The following is an 11,070-nucleotide window of genomic DNA, read 5'->3' as shown; positions in this document are numbered from 1 at the left end:
TTCATCGTTCACTGAGGAAACAAAGCAAACACTAATTTGGAAAACTGTTATTCATTGACGCAGGAGAGGGGAATGGAAAATTAGGCTGATTTCGACATAATCCTTAGGCAAACATCTCCTGCAATGCATCCAAAAAAAATTAAAATAATAAAATCCCCAAACCCAGTTTCCTTTTCTAGAAGGAGGAAAACAAAATAAGGACATTTATAGTACATGACTTGACCTATACTGAGCCGAAAGCATGCTTGCTCTTTACCTTTCAATAAGCAAACCACCTTTTCAACTTAAAGGCATATTCTTTGCTTTTGCATTTTCTATAAAGGGTGTGTTGGCAGAGTAGCTAAATTGCAATCAAATCATGTGCAATACTCACTCTTTTCTCGAAATTAAAACCATGTCCATACACCGGTTAAAATTTTCATAAGCTGAACATATAGCTAAAGAAGAATATATGCAAAGTATTTACATTCACATGGTTATCCAAGCATGGGCTTAGCTTTTACTTAGTTGAAGATTACAGCTTCTTCCTTAAACATTAAAGCAAAGTGTGTCTTTTCTTTCCCGTATTTGCACTCAGCCTTCTGTGCATTCCCCAGCTAGGCCACTCCGTTCCTTCTTAGAGGTTTCTACTTTATCCTTCCAACAGACTTCTCCTTGCTGCTGCTTCAACTTCTGTATTTCTTTCTAGAGAAGACAGAAGCATCATTGCTTAAACTCATTCAAATGACTCAAGATGTAGTAATGGCTGCCCATGTAGGTGGCTTTCAAAGTGGATCAGAGAAACTCATGTATGATAAGCAATAAATAAATAAACGGCTGCTTGTCATGATGACCGTCTGCTACAATGGATGTTGGAGAAACAGAAATGGGGAGTGGAAATTGCTGTTGTCCACTTATTCGTCCCATGTCTGGAATGGAAACTAACCCAGCGAGAACGATTTATGGCAGTTAGTGCTGCTGTTGCTTTCAGTCTGCAAATGACAAGCAATTGATTACAGTGGTACCTTGGGTTACATACGCTTCAGGTTACATATGCTTCAGGTTACAGACTCCGCTAACCCAAAAATAGTACCTCGGGTGAAGAACTTTGCTTTAGGATGAGAACAGAAATCGTGCTCCGGCGGTGTGGCGGCAGCAGGAGGCCCCATTAGCTAAAGTGGTGCTTCAGGTTAAGAACAGTTTCAGGTTAAGAATGGACCTCCGGAACAAATTAAGTACGTAACCAGAGGTACCACTGTACACCCCCACCCTGCAACTCCTTTGCGCGAAAATGAACAGGCTGGAGTAACTTAATGACATTTATGTAATTTACGCAAGTAATTTGGCCATTGTGGACAGCGAGACATCGAATGTCATTTTGGGTGGAAGATGAACTTCGGTGGAATAGGAAGCAGTGCTGCATGTGATGGATGCAGGTCGGAAGGTATTACGTCCAGTACCGGAAGTGATCTGCCTCTGAATACCAATTGATAGGAAGTTGCCAGGAAGTGCAAAGGAAGCACAAGTGAGAATGGGGGAAACTTACAGATCCTTTGTAGACTGAAAGCAGCAGTAACAGTGAATTCCGATTGGATTCGCTGGGTTGATTTCTGTTGCAGACATGGGGCATGTAAGTGATGTTGGCCACTTCTGCTCCAGTTTCCCTTTCTGTTGGAACTCTCTGGTGTCTCTTCACATAAGTAAGCCCAATTTAGTTTGGTGGCACTTACTCCCAGGTGAATGCCTTTAGAATTGTAGTCATGATAGGCTTAGCACCAGGGCTACCGCCCCCAGGTGGAATTTGCCACCTCTCAGGTGGGCACCATTGCCGTTATAAGAGAACAAGGGAGGCGTTCATGGTGAGTGGAACCTCAGGTTAAGAACTTAATTCGTTCTGGAGGTCTGTTCTTAACCTGAAATTGTTCTTAACCTGAGGTACCACTTTAGCTAATGGGGCCTCCTGCTGCCGCAGCACGATTTCTGTTCTCATCCTGAAGCAAAGTTCTTAACCCGAGGTACTATTTCTGGGTTAGCGGAGTCTGTAACCTGAAGCGTCTGTAACCTGAAGCGTCTGTAACCTGAGGTACCACTGTAATTATTACTGCAGTGGGGATATGGGATTTGAAATGAAGGTCTACATGTCAAGTCAGGTGTTGGAAATTAAATTTCAGATCTGGTGTCTCTCATGCCTGCCACTTCTAACTGAATTCAGATTTCTGTTTCTGATTCAGGCAATTCCCTCCTTCAGGCCGCAAACTCTTTCCCATCCGCCCCTTCCCCCCACGGCTTTACATCAGGCACAGGCGACTGCATTTGGTCGCTGTTCATTTGAGTGTTAAAATTCAATTTACAGTTCCATAGATGTTCTGGGCTCCTTTGAATTTAATGAGGATGACTCAGAAGGATGAAAATGGACTTGGAGACCTCTAATGCTTCCTGAGATCAATGGGTTCCAGATGAAAACCATCGAGCTTGATCATGGCTTTCATTGTGGCCCATCCATTATCTCCTTTAACCTCTTTGCTTGTCTTGCTGCTTAAAATACCGTGTATTCGGAAATGTGTGGGTTCCAAGAACATTTGCCTTCATTCATAGCAAAAGTCATAACACTCCCCGGCTTGTTTCTGAATTGGATTATGAATGGAGATAAATGGGTCATGACAAGTTTTGGCAATTTTAGTCGCTGGAGAAGCCATTTCCTTATTCACAGTGAGGGTACTATTTTGGTTTTCATTACTGGCTTCAGTTGAGCTATATTGATGATTAATATCGTTACAATATCGTTATCCACTAAAACATGAGTTTGGGTGGGGCAGCATCGTGAAACTGCCCCTCCCAACACTGGCATTGCTGTGGCTTACCTGGAAGGCACTTGGTGGGGCAGAGCAAGGTGAGGTTGCGGCTGTGTACTTGTGAGTGGGAGCACTGGATTGGCTCCTCTACTGTGTCTGTAGAGCCCGTACCTCACTGCTGCTTTGTCCCAGGTGTGCTTGGAGTGAAGTTGGTGTCATGAGGATAGCTCCACAGTGCTGCCACTCCACATCAGTTGCTAGTGATATTTGTTCTTGTTTAGTCATTTAGTCGTGTCCAACTCTTTGTGACCCCATGGACCAGAGCACGCCAGGCACTCCTGTCTTCCACTGCCTCCCGCAGTTTGGTCAAACTCATGCTGGTAGCTTCGAGAACACTATCCAACCATCTCATCCTCTGTCGTCCCCTTCTCCTTGTGCCCTCCATCCTTCCCAACATCAGGGTCTTTTCCAGGGAGTCTTCTCTTCTCATGAGGTGGCCAAAGTATTGGAGCCTCAGCTTCAGGATCTGTCCTTCCAGTGAGCACTCAGGGCTGATTTGCTTCAGAATGGATAGGTTTGATCTTCTTGTAGTCCATGGGACTCTCAAGAGTCTCCTCCATCACCATAATTCAAAAGCATCCACTCTTCGGTGATCAGCCTTCTTTATGGTCCAGCTCTCACTTCCATACATCACTACTGGGAAAACCATAGCTTTTACTATACGGACCTTTGTTGACAAGGTAATGTCTCTGCTTTTTAAGTGACATAGCGCCCTTCAAATGTTGCTGGACTACAACTCCCATAATCCCTGACCATTGATCATGCTGGCTGACTAGAGTTGATGTTTTCATTGCAAAAATACTTTGTAAACCAATCTGAGAGCTTGTTGTTGATAGGCTGGCGAGAAAATCTTGTAAACAATCAATCAAGCATGCAGATAAATGCTAAGTATTGCTAGATACAAACTTTATTGCTTATATCCAAAGGCTGCCACAGATGAAGTTTTTATGTTACTATCATTACTGTGAAATGTTGACCCTGTACTAATGGGATGCTCAGTGTTGTACAACGTAGCCATTATATGGTTCCTGCTCAGTGACTTCACAATCTATGCCAGTTGGAAAAGATGGTAGTCCTTGCTGCAATATCATATGCGTTACTGTGATCACTTCCTTGATTTCCATGAATTAGGCAAGGATGTCTTCCTATATAAGTAAGGAGGTGAATTCATGTAGGTGGGCAGCAGTCTTGGGACCCCTGGAAATCTCTCTGCAAATGTTCCAGGCTTGATGTGTGAACGATGTGCAAGGAAGTGAATTCACTTTGGTGTGCAGCACTCTTGGAATCTCTGCAAATCGCTCTACGCAGGTAGGCTTCAGTCTTCTATGCTTGGTATGTGAATACTGGATAAAGGGAGGCATGCAGTTCTGGGGTCAGAGCTATCCAGCAGGGTGATGCTCACTTCTCATCATTACAATGCATGAGCAAAACTTCCAAAATGGTCTAGAGAAGGGGGCCTGAAAACAGTGTTCTAGAATTGACAGGCCTACCCTGCTTTCAGTGTCAGTCATTTATGCACTTGCTACCCGCCAGGAATAGCTATGGGGTGGAAACAGTGGTGGAAAATAGACAGTACTGTTGCTTAGGAGTTGGTTGTCCTGATGCCATCTGCAGAATGCTTACTGAGGAGTAGGGATTCAGATTATAGTTTCATTTACAGCTATCTGAAGTGGACTATACTGAAGTAACAAAGTGAATTTTTATCCAGCAATGCTTTTGTTTTGGTTCTGGCTTGTATAGCTAAACAAAGATAATGCTTCACCATTTAAAAACAATTATATCAGCAATCTGAAGTATTGTGATACGTAGATATTTTGCAATTTCACAAGCCTCATCCTTACATGAAGGCAAATTTGGATGCCTGGCCACGCCAATATCCCAAAGAATGCATATTCTTCATTCTGTTTTCTCTGAAAGATAACCAAAAGCATAATCGTTTCCCATTTTCTCTTCTGAATAGTTCCCATCTCTTTTTATCCATGCCTGCATTGTTCTAGCCCAGCACGCCACACAAGCTAAAAATAACATTTCGTTGGATGTGTTTCAGCTTCAGGTCGATGAAACATTTATTGATATTCTGCTCAGTTTGTACGGCATTCATTGTCGCTGAAAGACGAGGGGAAGAGGCGGGAACCATCAATAAAGAGGGAGGGTCTTCCAGGGATGCCATTCTGGTGCAGAGGGGCAAAGTGTTTTGGGTTGGATAGGGCAAGAATTACAACATGCATTAAAGATCTGCTCTTGGATATATATGTCAGTTCAAGCCGTAGAAAAGCAGCACATTTTTAGAGCACTTGCAGTGCCTATCCATCACAACCAGAAATAAAGATGCTGCTGAGGTATAATTACATGTAGTCCAAAATAAGAGCCCTCTTCAGATGCTCTTCAGTACTGTATTAATACATGGGGCTGCGAGCCCCCATTGCTATTTCTGCTGCCCTCTATAAGTTGGGTGTGAACTTCTGAAGTGGAGAGCCTCTTGTTCGCTGGTGTCCCAGGGGCAGGGTGCATCTAGCATGCATGTCCCAGCAACCCCTCCCTTCACAACATGTCAAGGCCAAAGGAGAACACCTAAAGCATATATATATATATATATATATATATATATATATATATGAGAGGACGTGGGAGGTGCTGTGGGTTAAACCACAGAGCCTAGGACTTGCCGATCAGAAGGTCGGCGGTTCGAATCCCCGCGACGGGGTGAGCTCCCGTTGCTTGGTCTCTGCTCCTGCCAACCTAGCAGTTCGAAAGCATGTCAAAGTGCAAGTAGATAAATAGGTACTGCTCCAGTGGGAAGGTAAACGGCGTTTCCGTGCGCTGCTCTGGTTCGCCAGAAGCGGCTTAGTCATGCTGGCCACTTGACCCAGCAGCTGTACGCCGGCTCCCTCGGCCAATAAAGCGAGATGAGCGCCGCAACCCCAGAGTCGGTCACGGCTCGACCTAATGGTCACGGGTCCATTTACCCTTTACCTTATATATATGAACAACAAAAGGCAGCATGAAAAACCAATGTACAATGCATATGAAGAGAAGGCATTCTGTCAACTAATGGGAGAGAGGTGCACATATGCCAATTGCCAAAGAGCTCACAATGATGCCTGTGGAAAACTCTTGTTTCAGAAGGATGATTGGGACTTGACTGCAAGCCTTGGGCTCCCAAGCAGCATCAGCAGACACATTTGCTGCAAAAATGATTCTGTTTGAAATAATTTAAGCAGAGGCAGCAGACTATGTAGGCATCCCTGCTTCACATCCCTGCCACACCCTTATTCCGAGGTGCCTCGTCTTATGCGGGAAGGAAAGGATCATAACTCAGTGGGAGAAAACCCATAATTGACAGCTAAGCCATTTCATATTTGTTCTCTCATGTGCTAGAATTTTGTTTTCCCATGAATATTGAAAGTTTCTTTTTAAAAATACCCTTTCCTACTCCTGATTCATGTTTTAGATTAGACATTTCTCATCGTTCTCAGTTGATCTTGGACCTAAGCTGTATAAACAAGACATTCAACCACCCAAAGTGAAACTGAATAATGTAAATAGTACATCTGTTTCTTTCAGAGGACCGAAATGGCTGGGTTCAATAAAAAAGAGGTACTGTAAAGGTTTAGTAGTAAGTACACTCCAAGAGTATTTATTTAAAAGAGTTGGCTTCAGTTGGGACTGAATACTGTCAAACATCAATTCTCTCTCTCTCTCTCTCTCTCTCTCTCTCTCTCTCTCTCTCTCTCTGTGTGTGTGTGTGTGTATCCTGGCAAATATATATGCAGCACCAATATGTATTCTACAGGAAGTATGAATTATTTCTAATACTTACAAGAAGATCACCCGATGAGCTTCATGGCTGAGTAGAGATTTGAACCCTGGTCTCCCAGGTCCTATTTCAACACTCTAACCACTACACCAATCCAGCTTATAACAATTCTTACTACACTACCTCTCTTGCTTGCTCTTTGCTTGAAGTACAAGGGTGGAAAGAAATGAACAGATGTGCTTCCTTGTGGACATTTAGATTGGAAACTTATTAAAGTAGTGATGGGGAGACTATTGGACTACAAGCACTATCACCCCTGACCTTTGGCCATGGTGGCTGAGGAGCTGTTGAGAGTTGGGAGTCCAACAGCACCATAGTTTCCCTAGTCCTGGCATGAATAAACCTTGAATGAATTAAATCTCTGTTCTGCAGTGGTCTGCCACCAACGAAATATAAAGCAGACATTAGGGAGCTGAGAAACGCAGACCGGCATCTGCATTCTGAAGGCTGCAGGGATACTCCTTCTCCCCATAAACAATGTCAAGGGAAATCAAATGTGGCTTGTCTGCAAGCCAGTAAATGGTGTGTAAAAGACAGGCACCTGCTTGTTTGCTCACAATATTAAGCTGTCAAATGACACAGTGAGGTTGTGCTCACATACTTTGCTCTTGTTGATTGATGTAGGTCATGCCTTTGTTTGAGAAAGCCCTGGGTTAGTCAGCCATAGGAGAACACTCTTTGGGTTTTCTCTTTGAAATGTGTGCTGTGAGGTCGGCAGGGAATAGAGGAGTAGCTTGTTGAACCTGCAATTAGATTGGCATCTCTCCATTTTTGACTAGCAACACCGAGAATCGAGAGAAATCTGCCAAAACAGAAAAACAAACAACAACCGTCCCTACACCATGATAGCTGGAGGGAATGATTGGCTGTGTCCAGGGAGAGGTGAGTGTGCCATTGAGAGAAGGATAGTGTCTCTGGCCATGAAGGAGGCACTGTCTCCTTAAGAAGCCCTCCCTGAAAGTATGTGACAACAATCACCCAGTTGCTAATATTCCCTCTTTGGGCAAGGTGCTTGAGAGGGCGGTGGTTGCTGCTCAGCTCCAAACATCTGCTTGGAGGAAGCCAATCACCTAGACCCATTTCAGTCTGGCTTCAGACCTGGTTTCACCACTGGAACGCTGTGGATCACCTTGATTGATTGATGACCTGTATTTCAGGACGGACGGGTGGCAGGTGGGGACTGCCACCCTATTAATTCTCCTTGATCTTTCAGCAGCTTTTGATGCCATCAGTCACCATGCCCTGTCGATCAGTAGTCAGAAACGCGGTCTCCCCCATACTATCTGACGTCTATATGAACTTGCTGGGAGTAATCATCAGGGGGTTTGGGGACAGCTCTGTCTTCTCCGTCAGAATCAACTCTTTAGTAATTGTTGCTGTTGATGATGATTGCCTTCTAAACCAGCATCTCAAGGCTATGTAAACATAAAATAATTAAAAACAGTTCAAAAATGAATACAACTAATATATTTGAAATATGACTAAAATGCCAACAAGTGGACACTCATGCTATCCATTTGGGAAAAATTATTGGAACAAAAATGTCTTCCACAGTTTCCAGGAAGTGCAGAAAGTGGGTGCCTGTCATGTCTTGGCAGCAGTGCTATTGCACAAAACAGGGGCAACCACACTATAAGCACTGCTCTGAGTTACTGTGGAGCTGGCTACTGAAATCCTTGAACTTGTAGGAGCCTTTCTCCTGCAGACCACAGCAATCTACTTGGTGTAGAAGGGATTAGCAAGTCTCTCAAGTAATAACAAGGTTGTACATTTACTTGGGAGTCAACCCTACTGAACAAAATGGACCTTACTACATGGTTGTGGTGCATCAGCATGTAGCACCTTTTAGGAGTTCATATGACATATACATTGTCTTGCAAGTCACAACAACCCCAGAGGCCAAACCAGCGCTCTTATTATATACTCATATTGTCTCGGGACCCAGAACAGTGCTCGCCTGAGGCTGTACTGCAATTTTGTGGCTGAGGTGAATTTGAAAAAAATTACTTTTCAGCTTATCAACTCTACAGACTTATACTTACTCCATCTTCATTCCTTCTCCTCAGGCAAGCTTGGGAACTGCTGTTCCATGAGGGAGCTCCCAAATCGCCACCCATCTGCAAATTTTCAGCACCCTCAATAAAACCAGGGCTCATTCTAAACTGCACAAGCAGGCAGCGCACTGGCCACCCCTGAGTGTAGCCTCAAAATTCCACTGGCCCCCCAAAAGCTTGGTGACCCGTTACATACACTAGTTTTTACTAGACTGAACTGAAAAACTGCTCCATAATGGAAATTCTAGTTCATTTCCCTTTCACAAGAAAAGGACATCCTAGATGTTCATAGCAATTCATAAACATGGGCATTTCTTCCTGGGTTATCATCACATGGGGTGATGTCTGTCCAATTTTGAATTACACTGGAACAAATGAGATTCCATTCGAGGCCTCTCTGCGCAACCTTTCTCTTGGCTTGCTGAACAACCAGTGTTTCCAAAACAACGGAGCTGGCGGAGCTGAAATTATAGTTCTGCCTTTAAAAATAATCAGACCAGCTAGCCGAATTCTTTCTGAGGCTTTGTGCGGCATCAGAGGGAGCAAGCACATGCGTCCACAGAGAGCTTTAAGAGGATTGGACATGGAGGAAGCAGTTGGACAACAGCAGCTGTTATGGGATTCTCAGAGGCAAAGTTCAGGTGCTATTAAAATCAAATGAACTGCTAGTAAGACTTGGAAGGATCACTCTCTTTAAAAGGATGGTTTAAACATTGCCTGAGGGGCTGATAGATCTAAAGGAAGAAATTTCTCACATGCAGGAACATTTGTCTGATAAAAAAAGATTAGATTTTTGGGTCGGATGCCATCCTTTATGCTTTCCATTATTATGTATCCTCATCACATCCCCTCCCATCCTTTGTGTAGGGCAAAAGGTGGCCTTAGTATCCTGGGAGATCAGTCATCACAACTGACCATTTTTACAATTTGTCACTTTAAAAACACCTTGCTCCCCAAAGCCCCCATCGTTCTGCCCGGACGCTGAGGTCCAGCGCCGAGGGCCTTCTGGCGGTTCCCTCATTGCGAGAAGCAAAGCTACAGGGAACCAGGCAGAGGGCCTTCTCGGTAGTGGCGCCCGCCCTGTGGAACGCCCTCCCAACACATGTCAAAGAGATAAACAACTACCTGACATTCAGAAGACATCTTAAGGCAGCCCTGTTCAGGGAAGTTTTTAATGTGTGATATTTTAGTGTATTTTGGTTTCTGTGGAAGCCACCCAGAGTGGCTGGGGAAACCCAGCCAGATGGGCGAGGTACAAATAAATTATTATTATTATTATTATTATTATTATTATTATTATTATTATTATTATTATTATATTATTCCCTCTCCTTGTGGACTCAAGGCTGAGCAATTTTCTCTGAGGGAAGCTAAAGGTGGACTAAGGCCTCCTGAGTCTCTGCCCACTTGTCCTAGGCCCCAATCCATTTTCTAGAACTACAGTGGCTTGCATTTCTTCTGTGTTCCATGACCTGGTGTGGTTCTTCTTCTGCTGGACCAGTGAGGTAGTTTGGTGGGGCACTTGGTTCCTTGGATCCAGAGGAAAGAAGCCCTCACGATTCCTCGCTTTGGCTCTCTGTGGGATCTGGTCCAGGGATTCTCCACCTGCCAATCTTGGGTTCAGTGGCTCCCTGGTCTCCAGTGACAGGCTTAAGAGTCAGGAAGCCATTTGGGTTCCTTGGGCAGTGATTCCACAGCCTCTGACTCAGTGTCTTGCTGAACTTTGTGGTGAAGACAGGTACTTTGAAATATCAGAAGTGCAGGAGCAGATGGTGTGATAGCACTGTGGCACTCACCTGACCTCCTGGCTCTTGAGTTGCTGCAGCTTACCAGGAGCGGGAGGAAGGAGGAAGCACTGGGTTGGCTTCACCAGTGTGTTTGTACCACACCAACCTCCCCACTGTCTCCTTTCTCTCCTGGTAAGCAGCAGAGATGCAGCAGTTGGGAAGTCAGGTATGTATGAGACAACCTGGCCAAGCAGGAATGGAAGGGGCAGCCTGGAGCCAGCCGCCACTGCAGCACTGGGTGAAAGTATACATATTCAGGCAGGGACACTTGAGGAATTCATTCTTTGTGATTTCTGAAATGAACTGATCTTATCCTCACCTTCTGGACTCATGGCCAGATTGGAATCCTTCAGATTTCACACTTCTCTGAATTTTGCAATGCCATTCTCAACTAAAAAACAACAACACCCCACACATAGAAAAATGCACATTAAAATGCATATTTCATATGCTCATTTACATATTTTAATAAATACAGGAGAGGGTCTAATTTTGCCTTGCAGCCAAATATTACACAAAGAACCGTGATAACCATTTGCCAATAGGTTTTTTGATGTATTACTTATCCCTGCCAAGGTGGA

The sequence above is a fragment of the Podarcis cretensis genome (genome assembly GCF_951804945.1).
Source record: "Podarcis cretensis genome assembly, chromosome: 3".
Lineage (NCBI taxonomy): Eukaryota > Metazoa > Chordata > Lepidosauria > Squamata > Lacertidae > Podarcis > Podarcis cretensis.
The sequence above is the reverse complement of the archived record's forward strand: the minus strand, read 5'-3'. Positions refer to the sequence as shown.